Source organism: Urocitellus parryii, chromosome 5 (genome assembly GCF_045843805.1).
Source record: "Urocitellus parryii isolate mUroPar1 chromosome 5, mUroPar1.hap1, whole genome shotgun sequence".
Lineage (NCBI taxonomy): Eukaryota > Metazoa > Chordata > Mammalia > Rodentia > Sciuridae > Urocitellus > Urocitellus parryii.
Genome location: NC_135535.1, coordinates 128021749 through 128036996, shown reverse-complemented (window position 1 = coordinate 128036996; position 15248 = coordinate 128021749). Strand labels below are relative to the sequence as shown.

At 31.5% G+C, this 15248-nt stretch overlaps 1 pseudogene; it reads left to right on the top strand.

Moving 5' to 3' along the window:
- LOC144255047 (zeta-sarcoglycan-like) overlaps nucleotides 1–15248 on the top strand; it is a 131731-nt pseudogene that overhangs the window by 113691 nt on the left and 2792 nt on the right.

Genomic DNA, 15248 nt, shown 5'->3' with positions numbered 1-15248 from the left:
TGAATTGCCTTGTAATACTTAAATAGTTCTGAAGATATTTGTGGAACAGGAATGACATTCTTACATATAGACATTTTAAGAATATTAGACCAAAAGAAATTAAAGTTTCATCTGAAGGAAATGATCTGAAATGCTTGTGAAAAATCACAAAAATACAAAGGTTTTACCAATATCTTTTTAAAATTTTTTTTCACTTGGCTTTTGAAGAAGAAAATCATTCCATTTTGTTCAGTTAAAGCACAGAGAGGCTCTAAGTCTGAAAAAAAATATCAAATGGAGTCAGTAAGTGAAAGTTTATGTGGAGTGTCATTCAACTGCTGAGGCAGATGTTAGAGTCCATGACTTCTCCAGACATCTGTGACCCCATATGAATTCAGCTATAATGAAATGAACTAAAGTAGCTCATAGTTTTAGATAGAGCCTTAACTCCAGAGGGGTCAAAGTAACATGATACGTTCTCTATCATTTGATGATCACTATAAAGCTATATTGCTAAATGCCCCATGAGACCTGTCTTTAAACAACTAGTAATATGCTACACTGGAGCTTACCCTCTACACTTTCATCCCTGCCCTACTATTTGTAGGAGGACAGAAATCAAAACTGACCTGTCCCTCCCTCTAGTTAACTTAACTGAGAATTTAGGCACTGGAAAAATAAATGGGTCCTTTTTCTTTGACCAGAAAGTAGAAATTCTCAGTCTCAATGTATAAGTAATGTCATCTTAAAAGCAGTTAACAGAGTTCTAACAGATATTTAGGTTGACTTTCTTTGGTTCTTCACTATTCTGTACTCCTCTTCCATCATTTCTCTTTCATTTTCTCTACTCCTGTTTCCAGTTTTCCCATTTGGGGAAGAATATTTGATGTATAAAAATAGAAATGAAACCGAATGTGTCTATGGACTTTCTTGCTCTGACCATTTATTTCTGCTGCCTCCAGGCACCAAAGGAGCAGTATTTGGGCACTCGGTGGAGACACCTCATGTCAGAGCAGAACCATCTCAAGATCTCAGGTAAATAAGTGTCCTTCTCACCCCTGTGCTGTAGTTTCCATCAATAGTGGTTGTCCTTGATACATGAAGAACTAAAATAGTGTATTGCTATGTACTCACATGACACTCCCTAGTTCTGTACTAAATAGTCAAGTATTTGAACAAAGGGAATAAAATGTGAATTATTTTAACAACTTCCTTATTTTCTCCTAATATGATTACAATGAAAATGTAATGTGGAAAATGTATGTGGAAAAGAAGAAGACAGTTATTGAGGAAGTTGAGAGAATGACTGATAAAATATAAGGATGTTGAAAAATCTGATACAGGTAATGACATAAAGACACAAATGGGCATAGAATTAGGGAAAGCAGAGACCAGGTGAGGATTCTAAATGACGAGGCAGTATCATACAGAGGGGGGATACATAAAGGAATGGGAATCATTACCAGAAAAAGAACTCATGACCTATGATGGGTCCCTCAGTCTAGTCATTTCCAGTAAAATAAGCTGCTTTCTATTATCATGCTGTTTCTAAGAGACATAGTTACATATAAGGTCTTTTCCTACCCAGGACATGTGGGATGTCAGCCTCACAGGGAATTATCCCCAAGATCATCACAATAACTGCCAATGAAAATTGAAATTTAAAAATTGAGGCAACCGCTCCATATATATCATTAATTCAATAAATAAGTTAACATTTGGGAGTTGATAATTATTTGTCTAATTAATATATGATAGGTAAATAAAATTCCTAGTTGTTACAGCATTTTTATTTTTAAAATTCAAAATAATAACACAAACAAGAAAAAGAAGTTGCATTTTAAGTTAGATAACTGTATCTTTTTTGGAAAACATAATGAGAATATTAAAAAAAAACTTACTTCATAAAGACTGTTGTTTAGCTATGGATAAGCAGAAAAATGTTCAAATAAAAACAAAATAGAAAATTTTCATGAAGAAAGCATAGTTTTAAAATAATAAATTTGCAAACTTTTATAGTTCTCTGCTAAGATTTCCTAAAGAACTCAGTTTCTCACTAATTGAGAAATCAGATTCAATAAACTAGTGAGCAGTATCAGGAGAAGGCCCACTTGATGTGATCCAAATCTTGCTTTATAAGCACAAAACAATAATTACTTATTCTCTACAAAAACCAGAAAGATTGCGGAGTGTTGAGGGACATATGTAACTGTGTCTCATAATATGCTGTAGTGTTGATCTATAGATCCTTCTCAATCAGGAATTCTTTTATCCCTCTTCACCTATCAAGGTTGTGCATTCCATTAAAATAGGATCTATATGTTTATTCTGTATCTTTAGAACTATCATAGCCATTGATATATTTCATATATAATAATTTGATAATTTTTTAAAAAATTTACTTACTTTACCAAAGCAAAACTGAATAGTGGAAAAACCTAAATAAATGTGATATAAGGAATATGGCAGTTATAGGACATGTGGTTAGCACTGATAACAATTACTTTTGGACTCTTTTAATATAGACTTTAGTCCCAGAAATATATGTACCACATTCCCCGACTCATATATGAATATAAAAAGTTAATCTCATAAAAACTAAGTACAAGAATCTGGGGACAATAAAGGGATGAAGGGATAGAGGGAATATTGGTAAGTGGGTACTAAGTTATGGTTATGAATAAGAAACACAGTTATACTATTACATACTAGGATGAATACAGGTAGCTATACACGATATATTCTTAAAAGCTAGAAGAAAGGTGTTTGAATATTTTCACTATAAAGAAACAATAAATAAGAAAACAGATATGTTTAACCTGAATTTACACACTGAACAATGCATCCACATATTGAAATATCACATGGTACCACATAAATATGTGTTAATTTTTTTGTTTTATATATATTAAAAGGAACTGAATTTAAATTAAAAAAATAAAACAAAGACTTTCAACTTCATAAGTTATGTCAGAGTTTAATAATTCAATTTTTAAAAAATATTCTAGGTTCTAAAATAAACACTTATATTGCTTTCATAACTGTGTACTCATTTTACAATTTTTACTATGAGAAGTCCATTACTAAAAGAGGAATAAGAACCAACTGCTGTTTTAATTATCTTGCTGACATGTCTCTAGATTCATAAGGGTGAATATGAATTAAATTCTAATTATAATATGTGTTTCTGGTTTTTATTTTCTAATCATTCATCCATTATTTAAACATTGAGCTAGGCTAATCTTATCCTCTACTGCTAAAAGCAGATTGACAACCCCCAAGATGAGTGTTTCTAATCTAAATTCCAAAACTGAAACAGAAGCAAAATACAGTAATGATTGGGGTATTCAATTATTCATTTGTGTACTGCAGATTAAAGCAGAGTGTCTGAGAAGGTCTTTACGAGCCTTGCTGACAATTTTCTGTTCAGGGAAATAAGGAATACTCTTGTTCCCACCTAATGCTGAACAAGGTGAGATGGGTCAACCAAGTAAAGAAAATAGTTGGTGGAATAATTAGCTATGTTGTCTTAAGTTTTATAATCATTAAGAATAAAAGACTTTAGAAAAAAACATTTCAAGAGCTTGTAATAAAATGTAGAAAATACTCTGAGCTGAGTTCAGTATAATCCCAGTGGTTTAGGAGGCTAAGACAGGAGGATGGCTTGTTCAAAGCCAGCCTCAGCAACTTAGCCAACACCTAAGCAACTTAGAGAAACATGTAAATAAAGAGAGCTGGGGATATGGCTCAATGGTTTAAACACCCTGAGGTTCAATCACTGGTATCAAAAAAAAAATTGTAGAAACGTGGATTCCTATGATTTGCTTGTTCAACACATTTCATTTCCGATGAATATCGAATATGTGCCAAATTTTGTGCCAGGGTTCATGAGTACAACAACTGTAGATTTTCTTTGATTTACCATATAAAACGATATTGTTTTGTGGTGGGGAGGGGTCTATATTTTCAAAGGCTAAAAAAATACATGCTGAAGAGTTGAAAAGGGCATAAAAGTCTATTTGCCAGGAGTACTCCAATTATTACAATCCTTCCTTTCTTAATTTCTTAAGTTAACATGTAGTTAAATTATTATAGTTCAAAGACTTTCTGTACCTATGGTGAGAAGAGATGAAGCCCATTATGTAACTCTCATCACCCAAAGACAGCTTGGATCTGAGATCTATTAACTGTTCCAAGAAAAAGGAAAGAAGCTGTACTTGGAATGTGTAATATTAATTAATATTTGATCTTATAATTGGCATCTCTAAGTCATTCTCACTCTTGTATGAACATAATCTAGAAGTGAAATGCTAATGTTTTCAGAATCCAAATTAATCTCTGGAAATACATAACTCTAGCTTATATTAATACTATATTCAAGAAAGGCTAACATTTATTCAGTCAGTACTAACTATTTTGCCCTGATGCATTCTGCCAATGGTGGTATAAATTGTTTTACTGGTATCTTTCTATCTATAAGAAAATAAATAAGTAAACACACACACACACATGCACACGCAGAGAGAATAAGCTAGTATATTTCTTTTCTCCTACTTTCTCTTTGTACCCTTTCTTTCCTTTCTTCTTCTCTCCCCACCTCCCCAGTCTCTTTCTCCTTTCTTCTTCCCTTCTGTTATTTCATTCTAAGTATGTATTTATATATTTATCTAGAATTAACGAATGAGCATTATGAGAAGCTTAATTTAGTTTGCAAACTATGGCACACAGAGCAACAATCAAGAAATATGTGTGATCTATCTTGAAGAAAGACACACAATGGGAGGTATGAGTGAGCAGAAAACAATAAAAACAAAACAAATCATGTGATTTGCTCCTGAAGAAAGCTAACCATACATAGTCTGAAGTAACAAGTTATTGCTCTTCTTTTATGTTCAAGTCACAGTTTGCATTAGTTTTGATGTCATTGTTTTTCTTGACATAGTTTTCTGTTCAGTACATTCCATTCCATCATTGACACTGCAAATTATTAATGGGTGCCTACTGTGTCTTTTGCACTGTTATTAAATATTTCGCAAGAACAAGATGCTTGATACTCAAGTTCTGCTCAAGTTTCCATTTGCAAGTTAGTTTTAAAAAGTGTGAATTCTTTTGTTCAGAATGTTGAGAATGTTTTCTGGAGAAACAGGCCATATAAGTTTTCAGATTTGATCATTGCATAAGACCTTAAAAACAAAATCTCATTGGGATTCTAGACTGATTTCAGAATCCAGAGTAGGAAAAAAAAATGAGCAGAAAAATATTACTACGATGACTACATTTTGCACAATTTAGTGCTTGCAAAATTCTTGTACACATAGTTGCCATTGGGTGATCACATTATCATCACAGAAAGGCTCAGAAATTCTAGCAGATTGCAGGTACAAGCCCACCTTCTCTACATATCAACCTGTGTACACAAATAGATGGCCTTGTGTTTTTTTACAATTGTAGTGTTTTTGTTTTCTCTTTTGGTGTGTGAAGATCTATTTTAATAGTCTTTTGTATTTTTAATATGTTCCTGATATATTTGTCAGATACATTCAAAGTGCTTTCTCATAAAAAAATATTGGCTATAATTTTTTTCTGTAAAAAATTATAATTATAAATATAAGTTAATCTATACAAATAATTATATATGCGTGAATACACATTTTATGCATATGTGTCTCTTTATTGTTTTCCTTTTTTATCTTCTGGGCTTTCTGTCTTCTTTCAGAAGTTATTCTTTCTAGACTTACATATTTCCTGTGCCTTTTTACAATTTTTTTGTCATTTATTTTGTACAGTTATTTAGTCATTTCTTAGTTTTTTATTTGAAATAAAGAAAATTAAAAATCATTTCCTTCTAATTTTATTGAAATTACACTTTGTAATTTATTATTTTAATATTTTGATAGGTAAAATTAAAAATTATTTTTCCAGAATATTTTAAGAATAGAACTTTATTTTCTGCAATTCAGATAATCAATGTATTAAGCATAATTTGTTAAATAATATAATGTTTCTACCCTGAAATAATTATTGCATTTTTCAGATTTTAATTTCTATTAAAGGCTTTTGAGACTCTCTTATGTTCCATTAACCAAGTTTTCTATTTCTAATACCAATATAATTTTGTTTCAATTATAATAAGTATGCTAGGTCTAATTTTCAAAAAGTCTCACTTTCTCTCTTTTGTTGGGGTTTGAGTACTGGGGATTGAACTCAGGGGCACTCAACCACTGAGCTATATCCTCAGCCCTATTTTGTATTTTATTTAGAGACAGGGTTTCACTGAGTTGCTTAGGGCCTCTCCATTGCTAAGTCTAGCTTTGAACTCTCAATCCTCTTGTCTCAGCCTCCTGCTGGGATTATAGGAGTGTGCCATTGTGCCTGGATTACTTTCTCTTTATTGAAAATTTTTGCTAAGCACCAACTATACTTATCTTCCCCAAATTTTTAACATACTTTTGAGTTTAAAAAGACTCTATTGAATTTCTGTGGCAATTTTAATACATGTGTTTATTTTTAAAACTATTGCCATTTTTATTATCTAGGAGTTTATATTTCTGAAAAACATACCAAATTTTTGTATTTCCAGACAAGTAAAAGTCAGATATTCTTTTTATGTTATATTCTTAACTCTGAAATAATTTTAAAATACTGATTATGTGAAATATGGCTTTCATAGTAAAATAATAATTTAGCAGCAAAAATCATACGTTTTTAAAAAGTATCCTTATATGTCATTAATGAACATTCATCATTCCTTTTTAATATTGTCAATGAGAAACATCAGGAAGAAAGAACAATTTTCATATTTATATTTCCATAACATTTTTCTTATAAATTTTATTAAGAAAACAGATATTTAGAAATGAATAATCTTATAAGAATATGAGACCATATCTTCTTTTTCAGTCTCTCACTGTGGAAACATTCAAATGCACCCAAAATTGTAAGCATCCACATACCCACCATGTAAATCAATCCACTGAAATTGTCTTACATGTATTTAATCATATATATATATATATATATCCATTCTACCATATATCCAACAGTATATTTGATTTTTATTTATTTCAACATTAATTTCACATATATGTTCCCCCCTGATCATTTCAATGTGTATATTGGGAAGTAGTATTCAAGATAATTTTATAGCTTCTTTTCTTTTTTTTAAATCATGTAATGCAATTGCACAAAGGTCAATTGTGCATTCACTGAGTTTTGACAAATAAATTCACTCGTGTAACTCAGATACATCTAAAGATATAAATTACTACCATTAATTAAGACCATTCCTTCATGTCCATTGAACCTCTACACCACACACAATAGTAATCTGTATTGTCACTTTTTTCTTAAATCATGGATTAGCTTTGTTTAATACTAAAAATAAATCATTCAAGCCATATGTACTATTCTTTATAAAATTTCATTCACACCACTTATCTTTGACATCTGTCCTTGATCCTATTTGCATAGATACATTTTTCTTAATTATTGTTGATCACTGTTCCATTATATGAACATTAAATATTTGTGTGTGCATTTGCAAATGACATACATGGCATATTTCTGCATATATTAAATTTTGTGTAAAAATGCCAAAATTCTCCAAAGGATTGTAGTCTTATCTTTCCATCAAAAAAAAAGATAAAATTTTCAGTTTCTGCTCTTCCTAACCAATATGCCGTGTTAGCAATCTTGCTAATCAGTCTTTCTAGTGGATATTTACTGGTATTGTTTATAGCTGTTCATTATCTGATGGCTAATAATATTAACTACTTTTTCATGTATGTAAGTGTATGGGACAACTATGTATCATTTTAGTTTGTTCAAATCTTTTGTTCACATTATGTTTGTGTTTTTATATTTAAATGTTTGAGTTGGGAATAATTTCTGTTTCTTTATGTCAGTCTTTTGTGATATATGTGTGTTTTGTGGACATTATTTCCTATTCTCTGTTATATATTCACATTATCAATGGTTATTTTGAAAAAGTGCTCTTAATATTGAAATCATAAGCTATATTTTAAGGCATTTACTAGTTATTACTTTTTTTTACTTTTATTACAATCTTTCCTACTTCAAATTCACAAAGATATTTTCCTTTCAAAGCCTTATGTTTTAGATTTTTTTGACAATAATGTGCCATAGAGATTGAGGCTCATCTTGTTCGTAGATATTGCTAATTATTCTAACATCATTATGGCCTCTGTCAAAAATCAGATGACCACACAAGTAAAAATCCATTTATCTTCTATTTTATTCCATTATTTTGTTATGCCAGCATGATCTTGATTACTATAGCTGTAAGTTTTTTAGATGTCTAACATTGTTTTTTTTTTTTTTGGCAATCCTGGGATCTTTGCACTGGTTTCATAAACCTGAGAAAAACCCAAACAACCTAATGTTCAAGTACTTTGTAGATAAAATATAGATAATTGGAGAGTCCACTTCTTAGTATTAATGATGATTAAGAGATCATCAATTCAGAGTTTTATATACAGAATAAGTTTTCATTATGAACATTAGCTTTTTTTACATTATTGCAATTATATGGATAACTAACAAAGAAGATAAATTTAATGTTTTCTTATGACTGCAATATTCTATTTTTAAAGTGTTTTATGACTATAATTTTATTTATTCGGATAACTGAGCCCTGGAGAATTTAAACTGACTTAAAATTTGAAGTAGAATTCATGTATAGTTATTCAGACTCCTACACTTAATCCTCTCATTAGATTGACATAACTCTTGCACATAGTAATTAAGTTTCAGTGAGTTTATACCTGGATTTCACAGACTACTTCTTAGGAATAATTTGCCTGACTTTACATTGTGAGCAACACTTTCAATATAGAGGACACTTTTCTATTTTCCTCCAATTTATAATGTAGCTTCTAGAAGTACATAGTTTCTAACAAATGCCTTGGGAAAATATTATTTACAAAATAGTCAAGGAAATTTATAATTACAAAGTTACCAACCTATTTTGATAAGCTGTCATGGCTAGTAATGCATGATGCTTATTTTTGTTTTAGATCTTTTAAACATTGTATCTAAACCTATTTGTTCTATAGTGTTCTTTGCCTAGTTAACATAATCACATGACTACCTTAATGCAATCCCTTTTAAAAGAGTGATGGAGGGGCTGGGATTGTGGCTCAGCAGTAGAGCACTTGCCTCGCACAGGTGGGACCTGGGTTCCATCTTCAGCACCACATAAAATAAAGGCATTGTGTTGTGTCTATCTACACCTAAAAAATAAATATTTAAAAAAGGAATGATGGAATTGCTTGCACTTAAAAAAAGACAGAGATGATTTTTTTTAATTGTCAAAATGCAGGAAGTTCAACCCTCTTAGAGTTTAGATGGAGGCATAGAGCAAAGTTTCTACAGAATTTGTGGGAAGAAATGAGTATTTTCCCTATTTAGCATTGGACACCTAGAGACAATATTCAGCTCCAGATAATTAACGTGTGCATGTGTGTGTAAATGCAATTATAAACATTTACATTGGATGATTGACATATAATGCATCTATAAATGTTCACAATAAATTTTTCTGTCCAAAATAATGTCAATCAGAAGTTTTTTTGATCTCCATATGTATGATTGCCCTGTAGTGACTTTTGCCCACAAGGAAAAAAATATATATTTGTTTATGTTCAACAGTCAAGAAAGCTTAGAAAAATAGCTTAAATCTTGCTTTAACTGTCATATTCATTAGAAATATTTGGCTACTGCAATGTGTTCATTTGAAAATAGAATTAAGAAATCCTTCAAGTGTTCTAATAATTGTTATTTAATACATTTTTTACTGAAACTCTTCTCCCATAATTAATTTTAAATTTTATATATATATATATATATATATATATATATATATATATATATACACATTACTTTCCTGGATACTGAATATCATTCAAAACCGACAGTGCTACTTCATAGCAATTATATTATTACTTAATGATCAGTATGTTTAATTTTATCAAGACTAACAAGATATGAAATTGGAACTTGTTTAATTCAAAGTCTTAATTACTTCAGCACTTGAGCAATTTGACAATATTGCAAAATTGCCACCACTTTAATAATGTTTTAATATACCCTGTGATGCATTAATATATGTGTATTTAGCAGTTATGTCTTAAGCCAAAAAAAATTAGTTTCAGAAGAAATAAAAATATTCTTTTAAAATCTAATTGTATCTTTGACCTCTATTGTACTAAATATCAAAAAACTAAACCCAGTCAATTAGTCAATTTAGTTCTTTTTCCCTGAGCTTGTGTCATTGTACCAAAGGGTTCACACTGTGCAAAAGCATTTGTTCATTGGAAGCTTGCTAGATGCATGTTGGCATTTGCTAAGAGTTTCTTCTCTCACTTCCTTCACCTTAAGTCACTGTTGTTTTCTTCTTTGGCACTCTTGTCCTCAGTTACTCTGAGACATTAATCATTACCCTCCCCTAAACCTATAACATCAAAAGAATAAATACCCCATCACCTTGAACTTTGCCTCAGGGAGCAGAGCAGAGAACTTTTGAGACCAATATGTTGATTTTCCTCCAAGTTTTCTCTATCCAGTAAATTAAAAAGCACTGCTTAAATGGGTGAAATGAGCAACAGATTCTCACTGCTCTCGATAGTTAAAGTTAGTTAAAGTTCAGAGCACAAAAAAAAATTTCATTGAACACACACACACACACACACACACACACGAAAAAAATCTCCATTAGGCTAGGAAACTCATCCTTTTGTCACAGGTTTCTGGCTTTTGTGTGTTATCTTCCAATTGTTTTTTTCTTTCTCAGGCTGATCTTACTCACTTTGAACATTTTACTGGGCCAGTAGACATCATTTGATATAAAAACGTACTATTTAATTAATTTCTAGAGGTAAAATGTGTACCTTAAAAGTTTTCAAGTTCACAAAATTTTACTGCACACTCTTCAAAGTTAGAGCATTAATGATTTTCACTCCAGTTTTCTTCTTTGTGAAGCTGGAACTTTTTATTAAGGAATACGTACATTCTAAATTGTACCAATTTATTTATTAGAACTTCATCATTAATATTGATAATATATAAAAGATTTAAAAATGTAAACTCGTCTTGACCTACTTTTATGTGAGCAGAGAAACAACATAAGAAATTGCTACTAAATCATTACAAATGAGAGTAAATAATGAACAAATGAAGATTATATAATGAGCCAAAAAAGTAGATAAGGCAATAAAAAACCATTCTAAAACTCATTTTGGGTTTAAATCCTTGCTTGAAATGGCAAAGATTTTATCTGTGCCTGCCCATTATTTGGTTGGTTGCTTGTTCTCAGTTGACTAATTTAAGTTTATTGCTATTTTCCTCTTTTCTGTCAATATTAAGTCCCAAGTTCTCAATTTTGCAACTAGTTCAAAGGCACAGGTGCATTAAAATAGTTTGAAAATATTCATCACGATCAGTGCATATATCCTTTATTGTCAGTGAGAATAAAGCTACAGATAGCCCTATACGTAGGACCCTGGGACAATACAGACTATTTTACATGTATAAGCTGTCGTGTAAATAGGACATTGGATACATAATAGACATGGTGCATAGAGGTCAACCTCTTAAAACTCAAGGCAAGATAGAAAGGGACAAAGCTGAATTTCATACACAGAACAATGAGGGCAAGTGGGCATCATTTCTGTATTCGGCTGTGTCCTAAGGTCCTATTTTCTACTGTTGATAATTTGAAATACAGTGCATTCTCGAAATGAAATGACAGCCAATTTCTAGAACATGATTTCATGAATGCATTTCTTATAGTACTTTTCTTAAAAGGATAGACATCTAAAAACATAAAAATTAGTTCAAAGTTACTATAAGTGATGTATGCATTGATCAAGTTTTTATAGCTGTTGCTTATCTGGGACATGGGATAAGTGGGTTAATGATTTTTTTTGTTTTTGTTTTTTTCATGATTTTTTTGTTCCCTTAGGCTTGAATCACCTACCAGATCCTTGATTATGGAAGCTCCTCGTGGGGTCCAGATGAGCGCTGCTGCAGGTGACTTCAAGGCTACCTGCAGGAAGGAGCTGCATTTACAGTCTATGGAGGGGGAGGTGAGTCCCCAGGAGAGCCATTGACCCATTTATTGCTGAGTTCTCAGGATCTATGCATGTGGTTCTAGTGTGACATAAATAACTGCTTCAGGAGTAGTAAGCTTAAGTATGAAAATATTAATACTTGAACCTAAAACTTGCTAAAACTAATACTATTTTCTTAAGTTACAGCTCCACTTATTTTCTACTGAGATATTCAGTCACATGGCAATTTAAAATGGGGTATTTCAATTCTTTAAGTCACACCATTAACACATAAACATAATTAATATAATATGTTTAATACTATTATTAATAGTATTAAATATTTTTGGTCTTTTAATTATAGAGATTTATTATTTTCTTCAAAAATTATCATCTGTTCTTTTTCAAAGCTGCCTGGACATCATGGTAGTTGCTCTTTTGTTGGTTTATTTTCAATTCTACCTTAATTATTTTAAATCCTTATACATAATTTATATTCCACACTGTGTATTCTGACTACAATTCCCAAAGTCCTTAAGGTTCTAAATCTATTGTATTGCTGTTCTAGCATATTTGCTTTTTCTTCCTTCATGTGTTTCCTTATTATTTTTTTAACATGAGCTTACAAAGGTCAAGTTGAGAAGAAAAATAATGGAAAAATAATCTGAAGAAGATGCTCTTGGGCATTTCACACCTTTCCAGATGAATGATTAATTAAGTTAATCTTAACTTTCTGCTATTCTCTCAGTTGCTAGTTCAAGATAAATTTCAATTATATATTTTGTTTCCTTTTATAAACAGACTTACCGGCAGGTACATGTTAGCAACTTAGTGATAACACACATAAACAATCCATAAATATGCTTCACAACATTTAAAAAGTACATCTATATATCCTTCTGGTATTTTTTTAAATTACAGTTGCAGGCTACAATATTTTGTCAGCCTCAGAAAAACAGAAATAATTCTTAAAATATCTTGCTTCCTTTTTAAAGAGTTACTCTTTGTCATATAACCATTCATTCAAATTATTCATAGTGAATGTCACATAATAAATATCAGAGTTTATTAACCTCTGTTGTGCTCCTGTTTATGAACCATTTACTTGTGTTCTTTCATTCAATGTGTAAGTAAAATGCTTTGATTCAATTACAGGTTAGCATTTAACTGTCAATTGAATATTATGCTATAAATAAATCATAGGCAAAGATAGGTTTATTTTTATATTAATAAAATGAAATTACAGAAAGATACAACACTTAATATTATTAAAATAACAAATAATTCTGCTATAAAAAATAAAATGATATAAAATAATTCTCTTTGCTACATCAACTATGCCACAAATTAATCACTTACTAAACATTATAGAAAGATATAAAGTACCTACATTTGCACAGATTTTTTTACTACTTAATATCAGAAAACACAATATAGGCAGGCATTCAAAATAGTGGATTAAAGACAGGATGAAATGGTACATAGAAGTCTTCACTGGAGAATATTCAAAGTAATTTCAAACAGACTGCTGCAAGGAATTTAGATTCATCCCTGAGAAAAACAAGCATCATAACTATACATGGAGTATTATAAGTGGCATACTAGAATATGCAATATAATAACATATCCAGATCATTGAGGAAGACTGTTTATTTTGAAAATTGGTCAAGGCTTTGAGAATGATAAGCCTGCTTTCAACAGGTGAGAATGACGTGAGTGAATTCTTTCTGGGTAAAGAAATGATGGTGGGATATGACTTTGAAACTCAGGGATGCACTTCTGACAACAAGGATGAGTGTCAGAACAAATGGCTTCTGTGGTTTATAGGGCAATATAGAATAGGCATATCACTCTTAGGAACTGGAAAACGAACATGATAATAACTACTTAGAACAACAGGAGGTGCTGATTGAGCCCACCCCCATTGCAGTGACCTGGAGAGGCTCAGGAACACTGTGCCAAAAGGAATCAAAGGGTAACAGCCCTTCTTACTTCTTGATTTATGTTTTTATCTTAAACCAAGAAAATAGAATGTTTTTTTCTTTCTAAAGGCTCCATATGAATGAATATATTGATTATAAATTTTGTCTCCTTTACATGGGCAAAGCTACAGTTTGAAATTTGGAAGGTTATATGGAATGAAGGATTGTCATATGGCCAGATACTGTCCTAAGTAGCCCCTAAATGTGTGTGCTAAAGACCCCTGCTGTGGTTGCACTGCAACCTACACACATCAGGGCCAAGTCCTTCAAGGCTCACTGCTCTGCTGAAGCCCACAGTGATGTTTTTTTTTTTTTTTTTTTTTCTGAAGCTGCCACCTGCAAGCTTTAGCCTTACCTTACGAAACAACTACTCTGCATGTATTCACCCAGGCCACAGCCACTCAAGAAACAACTAGTTCCATAAATGTAAACACCAGAGGTGTGGCTTGGTGTTAGCAAGCCCCTGCAAACAATCAGGTCTAACTAGCAACACTAATTATCTGTACTTACTAATGAATTCACAATTCACAGAATCTTGCAATGATTTTATCAATCACACATGAGCCTCATTTTCTACATGTTCTTTAGCTTTCCTTATTCCTCAGCTTATTATCTACATCTCAATATGTCTTGGCTTAAAAACCAGCTCCAGGTGGTGCTTCTAGACGGTATTTCATTTCTTCTAAATGAACTCATCTCCACATTTGCAGACCTAAATATCACAGATCTGGAGCTTGCCCCTGTAATATTTTTGGCCTTCTTAAAGCTTGAGAATGTTTGGTCTCAGCAAGCATACCCATTTCTAAAAAGTTGTGAAGAATGGATAAAGAAACTGTGGTACATATGCACAATGGAATATTACTCAGCATTAAAAGAGAATAAAATTATGGCATTTGCAGGTAAATAATGGAGTTGGAGAATATCATGCTAAGCAAAATAAGCCAATCTCAAAAAAAAAAAAAAAGGCCAAATGTTCTCTCTGATAAGTGGATGGGGGTAGGTTGTGGGGAGAGTGGGGAAACTTTGATTAGGACAAAGGGGGTAGGAAAGATGGTAGAAAGTGATGGACATTATTACCTTAGGTACATGCATGTGACTTTACATTGTGTACAACCAGAGAAATGAAAACTTGTGATCCATTTGTGTACAATGAATCAAAGAGTATTCTAAAAATAAAATAAAATATTCTTTATTTTATTTTCAAATAAAAAATAAATAA